This window comes from Chionomys nivalis, chromosome 3, assembly GCF_950005125.1.
Source record: "Chionomys nivalis chromosome 3, mChiNiv1.1, whole genome shotgun sequence".
In the NCBI taxonomy this organism is placed as follows: Eukaryota; Metazoa; Chordata; class Mammalia; order Rodentia; family Cricetidae; genus Chionomys; species Chionomys nivalis.
In genome coordinates this window covers 83,904,914-83,921,103 of record NC_080088.1, presented here as the reverse complement: position 1 = coordinate 83,921,103, position 16,190 = coordinate 83,904,914, and positions in this window count along the sequence as shown.

Here is a 16,190-nt window from a genome sequence, read left to right as displayed (position 1 = left end):
CTTCCCAGATATCACTTCTGCTCCTAATCATCTCCCCCTTCTCTCCACTCACGGTATCTCCTGCCACTCGCTCACCTATCAAAAAACCTGCAGGGCTGGAGAGATGGCTCAGAGGTTAAGCAACCGGCTGTTCTTCCACAGGTCGTGAGTTCAATTCCCAGCAACCACACGGTGGGTCACAACCATCTGTAATGAGATCTGGCGCCCTCTTCTGGTGTGTCAGCATACATGGAGGCAGAATGTTGTATACATAATAAATAAATCTTTAAAAAAAAATAAAATAAAATAAAAACCTGCTGTCTGTTCTGTCTGGTGATAGCTCATCTCTTTCTTATTGATTGGCTTTTGTACTTTCTTCTTGCTATATTTCAAACTTTTCTGTGTATTTCTAAGTATTCCCCAATGCCATCAAAGATGGGCAGGTAGGTATATAGATGATAGATAGATAGATAGATAGATAGATAGATAGATAGATAGATGACATGTGTATTGGGGTGCACATGTGCATACATGCATATATAGAGCCAAAATTCACTCTCAAGTATCATTCCTCAAGTACCATACACCTTGTTTCTTTGAGACAGGGTCTCTTGTCTCCCGCTGGTCTGGAACTCATCAAGAAGTTTGGACTGGCTAGCCTGTGAGCCCCAGAGATCTGCTTGTCTCTGCCTCTTAGAGCTGGTCACAAGGATACCACCAGACCCAGCTCTCTTCAAACTGTATCTTTGTGCTTGTTCAGCAAACGTTTTATCAATGGATATTTTTATCCATGGTCCCTCACTTTTCCTCTACCACCTCCCCATGGGACTATGACAGTTCCCATTGTTTGTGGAAGATTGTGTGCAAAGGCCACCAGTGGACAGTAATGAATCATGTATGCTGTCTTTCCCCAAAGACACACTGTGAATATAAATTAGCCATGCAAAGAGGTTAACCATAAGTATAGACTAAAATAATGGTACTATAATGAAGTTACCTAAAACTTAGAAGTGATCTGGGGTTTGGTGAGCCACACCTTTAATCCTTAGGAGGCAGAAGCAGGCAGATCTCTATGCCTTTGAGACCAGTCTGGTCCACAGAGTGAGTTCTAGGAAAGCTAGGGCTACATAGTGAGATACCGCCTCCCCCTTTTTGTCTCTGGAATTTTCCATTTAATATTGTGAACCTTGTTGACTGTATGTAAGAAAGCAAACTCAGGAATAAATGGAATTAACTGTATTCAAAACATCGGTGACCTTTTAATATAAATATCCTTGGAGCTTGGGGACATAGGTCCCCACATGCATTCAGCAGAGGGGTCCCTGGCAAGTCAAGTTTCTATGAGAGGAAGCAGTAGGAAGAAGCATCCCACTCTGGAGCTACGTGTCCTCCCATGATGGAGCGGTTTCCTCACTGGGTCATGGCCTGCCCACGGCTCACAGGTCATCAATGTGATGGAGCTCGTGTACCTGGCCTGGAACTATGTGAATCAGACTAGCCTCAAACTTGTGGTCCTCCTGCCTCAGCCTCCATGAAGACTGGGATTACAGCGTGTGCAACTGTCCCAGCATCTTAGTAGTTCAAACGTTGCAAACATGATAAAGTTAAACAGAAAGGCGTGCAATGAAGGTACAGAGCGCATCCTCAAAGGTAAGGTAACTGGAGTTTCGGGGCCATTTGGTACTTTCCCCTCCAAACCTTCTCCCCATTGGTAGAGCAGGTCCTGGGTGTGGGAGCAGTGTGTATCACCCCACCAGGCGGGCCTGGGAACCTGATGACTGATGGCAGGTCTCCTGGCTGCAGCACAATTCTTTATCTCCACCGTTGGCCCCAAGCTATCAGCTCAACCAGGCAGTGTTCCTTTCTACAGTCCAGTCCCATTGCCTCGTCCCCTCCTCCAAGCTTCTGTGCTCTGATGACCCAGACTCCTTCCCAGTCTTGGTTCTGCAACCTTGGAGGCTGCAGCTGCCTCTTGAGATTATTGCATGCAGCTAGCTTCCTTTCAAAAGCTTCCATGTTCACTCAACTCCTTACACAAAATTCTGTTGAAATCCTCTGGTTTCTTCTATGCCATGAGACCAAGTGGTCTAAGCAGTTTCAACGCCGTGTGGGGTGTGTCTTAGACAGACAGGGGCCATAACTGGCATGGGCGACCACTTTAGACTTCAGATTTATGACAAATGAGACCCAGTCCTGTGATAGTCCTGTGGTCCAGCCTGGACTAACTCTGAGACTCTTGTGGAGTCTGATTTGCCTCACTCGTCTGACACTTAGCATCCCGACTCTTCAGATAGGAAGAATAGAACAAATAAGAAAACCAGGGAAGCCAGGCACCCGGGAGGGGGCGTGGGGGTGAGACATGATGGGTACAGAAGATGGACTTCAAATGCTAAGGAGGGCCAGGGGCTGACTCGGAGAAAAGGTGCTTTTTCAGTTCCTGGTGTCCATATCAAAAAGCTGGACACGGTGGTGTATGCCTGTAATCCCAGCACTCCCGTAGCCAGAAGGTGGCGCTGGGAAAATCTACCAGAAGGTTGTGTGCGCCACACAACAGCAGGAGCAAGAGAGGTCCTGCCTCAAAGCAAGGCGGAAGGAGAGCGCCGCCTCCTGAAAGCTTTCCTCAGACCTCCACACCCACACCACAGTGCACCAAGGAGATGTCTACAATGGCAGCTTTGTCTCCAGCGCTATGGCTTCTTGTGGCTATTATGAGAACAGATAAGAGGAAGGAATGCACAGCCCAACACCTCGTTCCTGCATTTCTGCTTTATCCAATCAAAATGAAAATTGTGCTCTGCCTCATGCTGTGCTTCTTCTTCTGCCTGCCAGAGACAAAACTCAGACATATGTTCTCCATCAAGAGAACTGTCTCCCATGGTAAGAATTTAAATTATTTCCAAAATAAACTTTAAAAAAAAATCTTCTTGGTGGTAGTTCATGAGGGGTCTCCTTATATATGGCTTTGTATTTATGCAAACTTAAACTCTGAATAGAAAACCCAGGAGCAAATGGCTGCTGCAGTGGTCTGATTGAAATGGCCCCCACAGTCGCATAGGGAGTGGCATTATTGGAGTATGTCCTTGTTGGAGTAGGTGTGGCCTTGTGGGAGGAAGTGTGTCACGGGGGAATGGGCTTTGAGGTTTCAGATGCTCAAACCAGACCCAGTGTCACGCACATCCTCTCTCTCCCTCTTCCTGCCGCCTGCCAGTCCGGATGTAGAACTCTCCACTTCCTCTCCAGCATCATGTCTGCCTGTGTGACATCACGCTTCCCTCCATGGCAATAACAGACTACACCTCTGAACCTGTAAGCCAGCCCCAATTAAATGTTTTCCTTTATAAGAGTTGCCATAGCCATGGTGTCCCTTCACAGCAATGGAAACCCTAACTAAAACAGGTCTAAACTTTGGAGTGCCATGGGCATAGAACTCGCAGGATCAATGCCAATTTGACTGTGAAGGCTGGAGTAACGGTCCCTCCACTGAAGACAGCAGCGAAGCGCTCTTGTATGCTGCAGAAAGCTACTGTAGTAGTGGAGGCATCCCTCAGACCAACGTGGGCAACTGTTCCTTAATTTGTGACACACAGACTCTCTCCCACTGAACCGAAAAGCATGCCGCCTCTCAGTGCATCCACTGAAGCCTGGTCCAGCCTAAGTGGCTTGTTGCAGAAAAGCAGCTTGAGATTGGGGTTCCATTCAATGCAGCTGAGAGCATCTATTTTCCCTTCTAGCAAGACACCAACCCAGGCATCCTCTCCCGACAGCCTTTGCTGTCTCGGTGTCCTGGTGTCTTGCTCTATGTCAGCTATGAAGAATTTGAAGTGATAGGTTTGGGAAGAAACTCTTCCCTTTCTCAGATCTAGTCTGTCTGCTGGATTTGTGTCTTAGTGGTTTAAGTACAAGAACGATGCAAACTCCTAACTGTGGGCTCCTGCGAATTGTTTCCAAACGTGAACAACCACCCAAGCAAATGGTGCACCGGTCTCTTGTCTTTGAGGTTCTCCCCTTATGTCCAGGCTGCCTCGCTCCTTTCTCAAGTCCCATCTCAAAGCACATCCAAAAGCCCTCACTGGCCGTGGAAAATTTAAATGGCACTTTCCTACCTTGTTTTCATTTGTCCCCCAAAGTGCTACCCATTGAGTGTGCAATGCCTGCCACAGGCCAGCATGTCTGAATGCATAGGGGCAGGACCAGAGGGTTCTAGATGCACAACCATCCCTCCATGCACCCTCCACCTGTGCTTCCCCTTTTGAGGGCTAAAGTCATGGGACTAGAGGGTTCTAGATGCACACACCCCCCATGCACCCCGCTCTAGGCTGACAGTGCCGCTCAGTCAGCCACCACGATGAGTGTGAGCCACCTCAAGCTCCAGGCAGCTCAGTCACAAGCCTTCCCCACACCATGGACCATATACTAAATAAACTGTGAGCCGAAATCCTCCCTTTAAGGGTCGCTTCAGCCAGATATTCCATCATAGCCACAAGGAAAGTCATCAATGGAGAAAATGGACTCTGAGCAGGCTAGTTGCTGTGATGAGCCAAACCGTGTGGTTTGTGAGTCTTTGGAACTAAAATAGGGAAGAACTGGGAACTGAGAGCTACAGAAACCCTAAAAGACCGTGAGCAAAGCTGATGGGACATTCTGGTGGTGAAGAGTGGAAAAGCCGAGGATGCTGATGGAAATGCGAGCAGTGAGGCCGGCCTCCTGGGATCCCAAGCTGGAGTTAGAACTCTGTCAGGAGCTGGATAGCATCATTCCTCTTACATCTGGCAAAGCATCTGGCTGCATTCTAGCTGTGTCTGAAATTGAAGTGCGGCTGAATTCAAAAGCAGCATTAACATTAATTTAGCAGGGGCAACTTCTAGAACTCCATACTATTCAGGCTATGTATGTGGGGTCCCTCCAAGCCTCACATGGCCATTGCAGTCCTGAGACAGGAACTGAGTACCCGTGAAAAGCCTCACAAGATTGGGCCCACTAACATTCCATCACAAGAGGGGAGGAGGACCGGCAAGTCAGTGCCCAAGGAGATCTGCTCCTCTCTGAGGACATAAGGGGGTACGCGCCTTTAATCCCAGCACTCGAGAGGCAGAGGCAGGCCAATCTCTGTGAGTTCGAGGCCAGCCTGGTGTACATGAGCTAGTTCCAGGACAGGCTCCAAAGCTACAGAGAAACCCTGTCTCGAAAAACAAAACAACAACAACAACAACAACAAAAAAAAACAGATGGGGTGGAGCGGTCTTCAGTGGTGTGGCTTGTCTTAAGCTGTTCCCGCTCCTGCAGGCCACTCCTCACCCATGTTTCTATATGTAGCTCCAGTTAAACTCTGGTTCGCAAGCTAGACTTGAGTGTAATAATTGCCTTGGTCTGTTGCTGGTGCCCTATCAGGGATGAACAAGATTGTATTCCTATAGGGAAAAGTTACTACCACAGCTGATACCTAAGCAGGGATACAACAGATAAGTCTGGGAGGGGATGCTCCCTCGTCCCTGCCGTGGATGGTAAGATGTTCGAGTGAAGCTAAGCCCTCTGAGGGTGGACGGTCTGCAGAGGTGTCCTCACCCAAGTGAGGCCTTTCTGTAGTAACAATTGTTTCTGCTGTGGCTGGGAAGGTCTGCACGGCTGTTCCATTGAAAGACAGAGTGTCCTGGGGAGGACCCCCAGGGTAGCCAGCCCCTGTGTCGAGTGGCACCCCTCCTCCATAACTGGGGTCTGTTGTGGAGTATAGGGCTGCCCCTAACAACAACCGGTGAGTTATAGAACAGATTGCAATCCCCCAGTGTAACCAGCCTTAGGACAGTTTCATAAGCTGGCTGTGACCTAGGTTGTGTGGCCTTTGTTGTAGGTGGTGAGACCAGGCAATAGAAGCTCAGCTGTCCGCACTCTAGGAACTTGCCCACATAAAGGAGGCATCGCAAAGAGAAAAGCGTGTGTGAAGCTGCCTCTGGCCTCTGAATTGGCAGGAAACATGGGAAGAGAGAAGGACGGGACGGAGGGGTTGGCTTACCGCCTCCTACCAGTTATAAGTGGGGTTGGAAAGCTAGAAGCACAGATTACATTTGTGCTGACTAGCCCCTTGTGGGACTGAAAACCGTGGAACCCATGGGAGTAACTGAACAGGGAGGAAGGAAGAGTGAGGGGGAATGAGGGGAAGTGATAGAAGAGGCCCCTCAGGTCTGCCCTTTAGGAAGAGGAGAAGTCCGTAATTCATCGGGCAGACAGGGCCTTCCTGGCAGACCCAGTCCAGGAAACCATGACAGGGAAAACTCGGCACCCAGACGTCTTATCTTGGGAAAGACTTGTGAGACTCTTACGGCCTTGCTGATGAGGCTGTGGGATATGGGACTGGATGGGATCAGTCTGAATGGCTGCAAGGGGAGAAAGCAGTGGCACGAGACAGCGGCTGCATCGTCTGAGGCAATGTGGAGAAAGCCAGGCTCTGCCGGCCTGTCTCTTGTGAGTCATTAGGGACTCTTGGTTATCACTGGTTGAGGCACTCATGAATATCCGAGGCTGAAGGCCTGTCAGGGAAGGACCATTATTACTGAGGGGAACTGAGTGTGTGTGAGGCAGTACTGGATGCTCAGTCTACCAGATCTGATAGTCTGTGTTCGCAGGAGAGCTAAGGAACAAGCTAATTCTTGCAAGGGCCTTGGGATTCTTAGGCCACCCGTGTGGATCCTGATCTTTAATTTAGACCAGCCTGTAAGTGAAGTTGTAAAATGCCAAGACACTCAAGAGGGGACAAGAGAGGGGAAAGTAAAGGGTGAGCCCATCTAGGTCACCGAAAAACAAATGCAGCAATATTTGTGCAAAGCCAGAGCCAGTAGGGAAAAAGTGACCAAAAGCCAACTGCAGTGTTTGTGAACCTCTGGAAGGTTGGCCTAGAGGGATGGCCAAGGTTGCTGCAAGCGTATGAGGCAACGGGTGGGAAGGAAGGTGTCTGTTGAACTGCAGATTCGTTGGTTCCTTAGCATTTGGACTGTATTAGATACAAAAGTCAAGTGTACCTTAATTCACCGCAAGCCCCAGAAGCATCAAGGACATGGATGGCATGGATGGGTGAACGTTTGCAGGGAAGGGACACCAGCGTTGTCCAAGGGGAGTCAGTATCTACCAGAGTGCACTGTTTTGATTTCCCCACTATGGAAAAAGTAACCGCAGGTAGGGGTCCCCCGGGTACGTAACCTGCCTTCCAGCTGGAGATGTTTTGCCTGCAGAGAGAGTGTGCTTGGCCTGTGGAGGGGCCCACTCCTAAGAGCCAACACAGGAAGCTTTGAGGATAGGATAAAATCACAGAAACTATTAAGAAACGTATATTATTTGCCCAGCCCAAAGCCTTGCAGCAGGCTGATGTGGTCAGCGAAGACGTCAGAGGCTCATGGAGAATGCTCACGAATTAGAGACCTGAGAAAAGTAGCGGCCCCTCCATGTCACTAGGCACAGGGATGCTCTTCTGAAGTGACAAGCATGGATCTTTCAGTTCTGTGCTGGGTTTTTGCTCGTGCTTTCTCCAGTGTCCCTTAGCTGTTGCATCCCACGACCAGTGCCCGTGCCCATAGGCTGGACAGCTGGGCATCCTCAGAGACCACCTCCATGACCTTCACGGCCCCACTGTTGGTCATGAGATGGTGATCCCAGCTGGTGTGTGAAGGTTTCTTTACACAGATGAGGGCCTCTGGATGTCTTAATAGAAAGCCAGAACCACCTGAAAGATGCACAAGTTCACCTGATAACCAAGGATGGGAGGACATCCCACACAAGATGCTAGAGACAAGCACACCGGCAAAATTCTTGGGAGAATCGTCTGGTGTGACACCCAAGAAGGTTGTTGAGAAACGTGTGTGTGTGTGTGTGTGTAAATGGAAACTAGTCCGGGGCCTCCAAGGATTCTAGTGTATTTCATACCCCACCTTGCTCATGTTGACTGTCTTGTGTCACACTCATATGACCCAAGACCCTGGTGCCATTAGTGCTGGAGTCACTAGATGCTCAAAGGGCTGCAGCTGAGCGGTGTGGCACACAGTACCCAGATGGCCTGAGCAAACAGTCCCAGTGGGGTTTCCATCCCAATCACCGAGCTGGAGATGTTCATATAGGGCGCTAAGATGAAGTAACTAGCTGCTTCTAAGGCACTAGCATCAATAAATCTGCTGCAAAGCATCTTAGCCCTTTGGGTTGGATTGAAGTTCTCTTGACCAAGTCTCTTCCTAGGTGGCACAGAACCAAACTGCTTAAAGTGGCATGCATATTTACAGTTGCAAGATAATGTTTGCTATAATATAAGCATTCTATATTGTTTTGTACATTTTCAAGCTTTATATAATTATATATTGTGTTTCTAATTATTTATAATTATAACTTGCATACCCCACCTTGTTCAAGTTGAGCATCTTGAGTCACTTGATTTTAAAAAGCACTCAATGTGGGATAAGGCCTCAAATAGTCTCCCTGGGTAGCTCTGGTTGGCCTGAGACTCACTCTGTAGACCAGACTGACTTCAAACTCAGAGATCCACCTGCCTCTGCCTCCCAAGTGCTGGGATTAAAAGCTATACCACTATAGCCCAGTTTATATTATGCTTCCTTGAAATTGCCTTTTCTATGTGTTCAATGTCATTTGTTTTTTTGAGATTCACCCATGTTGGTAAATATAAATTTAGCACATTAACTTTAATTGCTGAAAATACATACAAATACACACACACACACACAATACTTTTCTACATTCAAGCCTGTCACTGATGGACGAGGTCTTTCTCCTGCCATTTTGCTAATCACTTTTTAGTTCTCCATGCAGGCTCTTTGTCCTTCCTTTCTCTCCTACCTTTGTGGTTAAGCGTTTTTCTCTAGTGGTAGGCTTTGTTTGTTTGTTTGTTTGTTTGTTTGCCATAGGGTTTTATTTTGTTGTTACCATTTTTTCCCCAAGACAAGGTTTCTCTGTGTAGCCACCCTGGCTGTACTAGAACTCACTCTGTAGACCAGGCTGGCCTCAAACTTAGAGATCCTTTTGCCTCTGCCTCCCAAGTGCTGGGATTAAAGGCGTGCACCGCCACACTGCCTGTGTTATCATTATTTATTGTTACAATTATTATATTTAATGGTTTTCCTAAAAACAAACTGATGTGCACATCAACACCTCAGTTTCAGATATTCTAAGTTTTGTTTTATGGTTTGGTTTGGTTTTTTTTTTCGAAACAGGGTTTCTCTGGCAGTCCTGGAACTCACCCTGTAGACCAGGCTGATCTAGAACTCACAGAGATCCACCTGCCTCTGCCTCCCCTGAGTGTTGGGATTAAAGGCATGTGCCACCACCACCCAGCAATTTTCTGAGTTTGACTGTGAGTTTTGTGCTTTCAGATGACTTCTTGGTACTCATTAACATCCTTTTCTCCCAGCTTACAGAACTCAGCCCCATTCCTTGTGGCCGATATTTGGTGTGTGCTCACACCCATCTTCCCCCAGTGGAATGCTTCTCCTGGCCAGCTCCTCTTTGCCTTGAAAGCCTCTGTTGGGACCCTGCCTCTGCATGGCCCCTGGTCTTTCTTCTTACGTCCCATAGCGCCCTGTGCCTCCCCCATCCTCCTTATAACACTTAGTGGGTTTTACTGTTGTCTCAAGGTTTTATTTCTCGTATGTTTTATGGGCGGGTGTTTTGCCTCTGTGTATGTAGAACAGCACATGCATGCAGTGCCCATGGAGGCCAGAGACAGCTTCAGATGCTCTAGTACTGGAGTTACAGAGGATCATGAGCTGCCATGTGAGTGCTGGGAATCAAACCCAGGTCCATGCTGTTAACCACTGAGCCATCTCCCCAGTCCCAACATATACTGATTTTAATTACCAGCTCATTTCTCTGTTTTCCTGGTCAAATAATATGTACCTAATAATGAAGACTATGTCTTAACAATTTCATGCCCTCGGCCCCATCACAGGGTCAGCCATAAACTCATAAACTCAAAATATAATATGGACAAACATAAATATCAGACAAAATTCTCAACATCTAAAGAATATCTACTGCCTATGCAGTATTATGCTGGGGAGCGCTTGATTGATGGAGGAAGGTCATTTGTCAATAAAGAAACTGCTTGGCCCTCATAGATTAGAACATAGGTGGGTGGAGTAAACAGAACAGAATGCTGAGAGGAAGAGGAAGTGAGGTAAGATGCCAGGCCACTGCTCTCCAGGGCAGACGCGATGAAGCCAGCCGCCAGGTCAGACATGCTGAATCTTTCCCAGTAAGCGCACCTAGCGGTGCTACGCAGATTATTAGAAATGGGCTAAATCATTAAGTGAGAATTAGCCTAGAAGAGGCTAGATATAATGGGCCAGGCAGTGTTTAAAAGAATACAGTTTGTGTGTTGTTATTTTGGGGCATAAGCTAGCCAGGCAGCCAGGAGCTGGGTGGCAGGAATGCAGCCCCCAGCTCCCCTCAACACTTGGTACTAAATAAGAAATATGTCCAAACAGCCTGCCTTCAAAAGCCATCTTGCATTAGTCGCTGTTGCTGTGACGAAACACCGCATGCCTGGACAACTTGAGGAAGAAGGAGTTTATTGCAGTTTACGGTTCCGAGGGAGAGAGTCCATACGGCAGGTAGAGCAGAAAGCTAGGAGATCAGGCCTTGCACCACAGGCAGGAAGCAGAGAGAGTGATCTGGGTGGGGAGAGGATGCAGACTCTGGAAGCCCACCTCCGTGGCATGCTTCCTCCAGCAAGGCTGCAACACCTCCTGGAACAGCGCCACCAACTGGATACAAAGTGTTCAAACACCTCTGCCTCAGTGGGCACTTCCCATTTTAAAACACTACGCGTCTTCCCTGGTGGAATGTCTCGCGGATGGTGATTAAAAAACTCGTTTCATTCACCCTGACTCTGACTTATTTCCCTGTTTTCAACTCTTCGGAACTGCAGACATTGCTATGCCAATCCAGGTCTACACTCAAGACAGAAGGCTAGGTCAAGGACAAGGGAGGAACTTTGAGGTTTTGATTGATTGATTGATTGATTGAGTCAGTACCCCACCCCCATTGCTAATCCTGGTCCTCCAAATAGCCCCAAGCAGCCAAAATGAGGTGAGAGGGCACATTGAGCACTTTGAAGGGTGTTAAGGAAGTGCCCAGAAACTGTCCCCCCGACACACACACAAAGCAGCAGAGGAGAGGCAATTGAAACCAAAACAGACTCGGGTCTTCCCCTCAGATACTTTCTTGACCCTAGGAAGCTGGGTCAGCTGAGGTCAACTCCTCAAAGCCTAGCAAATGGGTGAAGAGGCCAGCCCCAAAACAGCCACAGAGCACAGTGTGCAGTGACACCTCACACTGTGGTCATCCGGGACCCGAGAGCGGGACAGAAGCGTCCCTCAGACTGTGTGTGCGGTCTCCCTCTGACTGCCATAGCCATAGCTTCCGCTTCCACTGGGCCGCGCTCCTTCATGCGTTCTTTTCTCATTCTATCCTCATGGCTCTCGGAGTACTAGCCCCATTTTGTAGCGGGGTGAATGAGACCCACTGCGTGAGAATGGATGACTGGAACTTCTTGAGACTCTAATTTGTCCTAGTATCTGTAGGAGGTACAGAGGTCGCTGTGCTCACGCTAAGCACTAGGGGACCACGAATGCTAAACACACAGGGTTGTCTCTTCAAAGGGAGAAATCTATAGAACCTGTTTTCCACCCAGAAGGCCGGGAGCCAGATGTGGTTTATAGCCTGATGACATTTGCACTATCTGTGTGGCCAAGACCATACCAGATCCTCCCCCAGACCCTTGTCATGACTTCTTTTTCTCGGTCAATCTACAGAAACCATCTTTATAGAATATGTCACATGTACTTTACAAAGAATTTTATTGTAATTCTGTCTTCAATTTTATTCTGCACATGGGATTGAGTTTGTTATCAGGAAAATGGTTTCACTATATTGTTCTGTGCCTAAAGATGCCTAAAATAAGTTACCTGGTGTCAGGCTCTCAAAATGTGAACCAGCACCCACTGCAGAGGTCATATTAGACCTCATTTCCTTGCCTGTCCTGAATCGACATGCTTCTGGCCCTGGTGTTTGCAGAGACCACCACAAACATCAGTTTGTAGAAGCAATAACAGCCCGAAACCTGGATCCTAGCCCCGAGGCTACTCGCTGTGAGTCTGTGATCTTGGGCTGTCACTCGGTCACCCACAGCTTCCTTTCTTTGCTTATAGGAGAGGCACACAGTTGTGGGGAGAGTCCAGGTGCTGTGTGACAGAGATGGAACCCGGAGGAGGCAAGTATTAGCCTTTTCCCTAACTATTGGGCACAACACTTACCCTCTTGCTGCTCCTGCAAAGCATCTTATGGCGGCCATCCGGTCATTTTGCAGCATGTTGTCACCTGCCTATCTCCTGTCTGTCATCTTTACAGGTGCCCTGGCAATGGCCAGTGGGGGAGGGGGCTTACAGCAGCACGAGCCTTGCTACTGTAGACCTCAGAGAACCTCAGGCATCTAGGTGTCTAGATTCTACCCTGAATAATTTGCTTCTATCAGGACAAAATGTCTGCTAGAACAACTTAAAGGCAAGGATGAATAATTTTTTTTAACTTTGTTTCTTTATGTGTATGAGTGTTTGCCTGCATGTATGTATGTGCATTGTGTGCGGGACATACAGGCAGTGCCCGTGGAGGCCAGAAGAGGGCACTAGATCCCCTGGGACTGGAGTTACAAGTGGTTGAGGTGGTTATGAGCTACCTGCTACAGATTCTAGAAATCAAACCTAGATCCTCTTGTAAAACAGCAAGTGCTTTTAACCGCTGGTCCATCTCCCAGCTCTTACTGATGTTGGCATGGTTTCACAGGGCTCATCTCATAGTTTTTAGCTCCGTGTGCTTATGGTGATGCTAGCATGAGACGGGGACAGCTGCTTTCTTCATGGCTGACCAGGAAACAGAAAAGATGGGATGGAAGAAAGGGCCAGGTTGCACTCTAGCTGTAAGGGCACACCCCCAGTGACATACTTCTCCCACCCAGGCCCTACCATGCAGAACTGTGTCCATGGACTGAAACATGTATGGGGAAGCTCTCCTGACAAAATCTCCTCACAGACATACGCAGAGGCGCGCTTTACTGATGTCCTAGCAGATTGAAGTCAGCTTCATCAGACTGACCTATTACAGCCTAAGTCCTGAGTCAGGGAAAAACTGGCACTCCTCTCTGGTCCACTCTAAAGTGCAGCTTAGGCTAGGGCCTGCTGCTATGGAGACCACGTTTGCATTTTCCATGGCTACTGATCTCAATTTCAAAAGAGCATCACTTGTAGTTCTGAAAAAATCTATCCCCTTGTTGTAGCTACAGAGGACATGATGCAGTATATCTGGGGTCACTTGGGAAAGACACCTAGCAACTGGACCTTGAGCCTGAACCCCAGTAATCCTAAAACCTCACCATCACAGAATCCAGCAGGCCTTCTATGTAGGGCAGCGTTCCACTGTGACAGGACACCTGGCCTAGGGCCAGCAAGACAGCAATAAGAACACTTCTGCCATGCCTGACGATCTGAGTTCAATTCCAGAACTCACACAGAGAAGGAGAAAACCAATTCAGAAAGCTTGTTCTCTGGCCTCTACATGTATGTAATAGTATAGGCTGAAGTTTGCCCTCTGGCCTCTACATGTGTGTAGTGGTATATGCACCCCCCAAAAAAAATTTTTTGGAAGCTTGAAATGTTAACATAAACAGAGGAAAGATTTTCTGACTCGCGGATTCACTGGTTTCAGGCCACAGTTTTCCGGTGTTTTGCTGTAGGCCTGGTTCAGCATGTGGAGTGTGTAGCAGGGGAGGCCTATATTGCTTCATAACATCCAGGAAGCAACAACAGACCAGAAAAGGTCAGCTTCCCAGTCTTCCCTTCAAAGACATCCCCAGTGTAACTTCCCCCCTGTCTCCTCTCCTAAGCATTCCACCAGTGCCACAGACTTGTGACCAAGCTTTGATCCCTGTACTTTTGAGGGACACTCATTATCCCGTCAAACCTGCCCCTGTTGGGGGGAAGCATGGCTGACTGGTATGTGATGGATAAAGTGGGGAGCACAGTGGAAAGTCTGGGGACGTGCAGACCCCTCCTGCATCGCTGTGCTTACCACGACAGTCATCTCCCAACAACGTGCACCGTCCTTTCCCTTGTCGAATTACTTTTTTAGATTTAGATTTATTTATCTTACGTGCATGAATGTTTGGCCTGCTTGTAAGTATGTACACCACATTCATGCAGTGCCTGTGGAAGCCAGAAGAGGGCGTCAGATCCCCTGGAACTGGAGTTACATTGTTGTAAACCACCAGGGCTGGGACTGAACTTGAGTCCCCTGCAAGAGCAGCCATTGCTCTTAACCAGCCATTGCTCTTAACCACCGAGCCATCTCTCCAGCTCCTAAGACATTAGGAATTCATTTAAAATTTTTGGAATCCTAGAGCCAACAGTGGCTAGTTATACAATTTCTACCACTCACAATAAAGAAATGGTCATTCGGTATTTCATCTTAGCGTCTCCCACTGAACTCTGTTGTATTGTAAATTGTACACAGTCTCTCTTTTTCCCTCTTAGGAACAATCCACATAAGCACTGATGTACATTACAGATATAAATGTTATATTTCTTAAGAATATTTTCTAGCCAGGCATGGTACTACACACCTGTAACCCCAACACTTAGAAAATTAAGACAGCAGGGTCAAAAGGTCAAGGCCAGCCTTAGCTACATAGCGAATTCAAGTCCAGTATAGGCTACAAAAGAGAGAGGTGGGGGTTCAAATTTGTCCTAAAGAAGAGAGCTTGAGAGATGGCCTTGTGGTTAAAGGCACATACAGCCCTTGCAGAAGACCAGAGTTCAGTTTCCAGCACTCATATCTTCTGAGGTGTTTCCAGCAGTTGACAACCATGTGAAATTCCAGTTCAAGGGAATCTGATGCCCTCTTCTGGCCTCCTCAGGCACTGCAAACATGGTGCACTTACATGGACATGCAGGCAAACTTACACACATAAAATGAAGATTAAAAAAAAATTACTAAAAAAAAATTGAAAGTTGCCCTATTAGAAAGTATGCAGCTCAAATTCAAGACGGCAACTATATCTTTAGTTCAGCTTTGTGCCCCACAAAACTAAGAACAGTTTCTTGTCTACTCATGTTGGGATTTGCTTCTCTTCCTATCAAACATGAAAAAAACAAACAAACAGACAATAAAGGGCTTTGACTTTTATGGAGCTCTTCCTAAGGGCACCATCCCAAACGACCCCCCTCCACTGTTCCCTTTCGAGATGCTCTTGGGATACGCTGAGTTATTGTATTTGATCCCACCTTGCATACGGCTGCACATGATTAGGGGTCCTACTACATGGCCTGGAGATTTCAGTGGTGAAGAGGCTTCTCTCTCACCTGAGAAGGTTTGATAGCACACACAATAGCCTATGACAAATACCCCTGGGGACCACAAAGTCAGTAATGAGGCAACATTGTGATGACATCCAGTGAGGGGTAGAAGAGAGAACTGGACAACTCTGAGGGCTCAGCAACAACACTGGCTCCCTGGAGAGCCCACACAAGAAGACTGGCAACCTAAAATATTTAAAGAAGTTAAGACCCCCGTGGGAGAGTTCCTAGCCGCAGAGATAAAAAGAGATGAAGAGCTTGCTAGGTATAAAAATGCAGTTTTTAATGAAAAACTCAGCAAACTACATCAATCCAAGTTTGAGTAGAGCATCCTTAAAAAAAATAATTCCAATCAGAGATCCCATCTACAGAGAGGACAATTGGAAGGCTTCACCGTTTTCTTCATAGTATCAGAAGATAAAGATCCAAAAACAGACCTTCAGATAACAGACCCTCCTTCCTCCCACACTCACGAGAATGTGGCATCTTCATCTCACAGAGGACGTGATCCGCATCAGCCCCTCTCGGTCCTAAATCCTGAGATGGCCTCCGCGTCGCCTCCTCCAGCCTCTAGTTACAGTTCTGCTGTTTATTCTCGCGTCTTCCACGGTCCTGTGAATGAGCCGCAGTGTGTGGTGGGGAAACCCTGGACACTAGCCCTGCTTACCTGAACCTGGCGCTGTGACCTTGGCAATGACGTCACCTCTCTGCCTTGGTTTTCCTAGGTGTAGGATGAGGGAGGCAATGAGTCCGGTTTCTCTGAGTTGTTGGGAGAATGAAAACAGTTATTACAAGGGAAAGCCACCAGAAAAGCGTTCC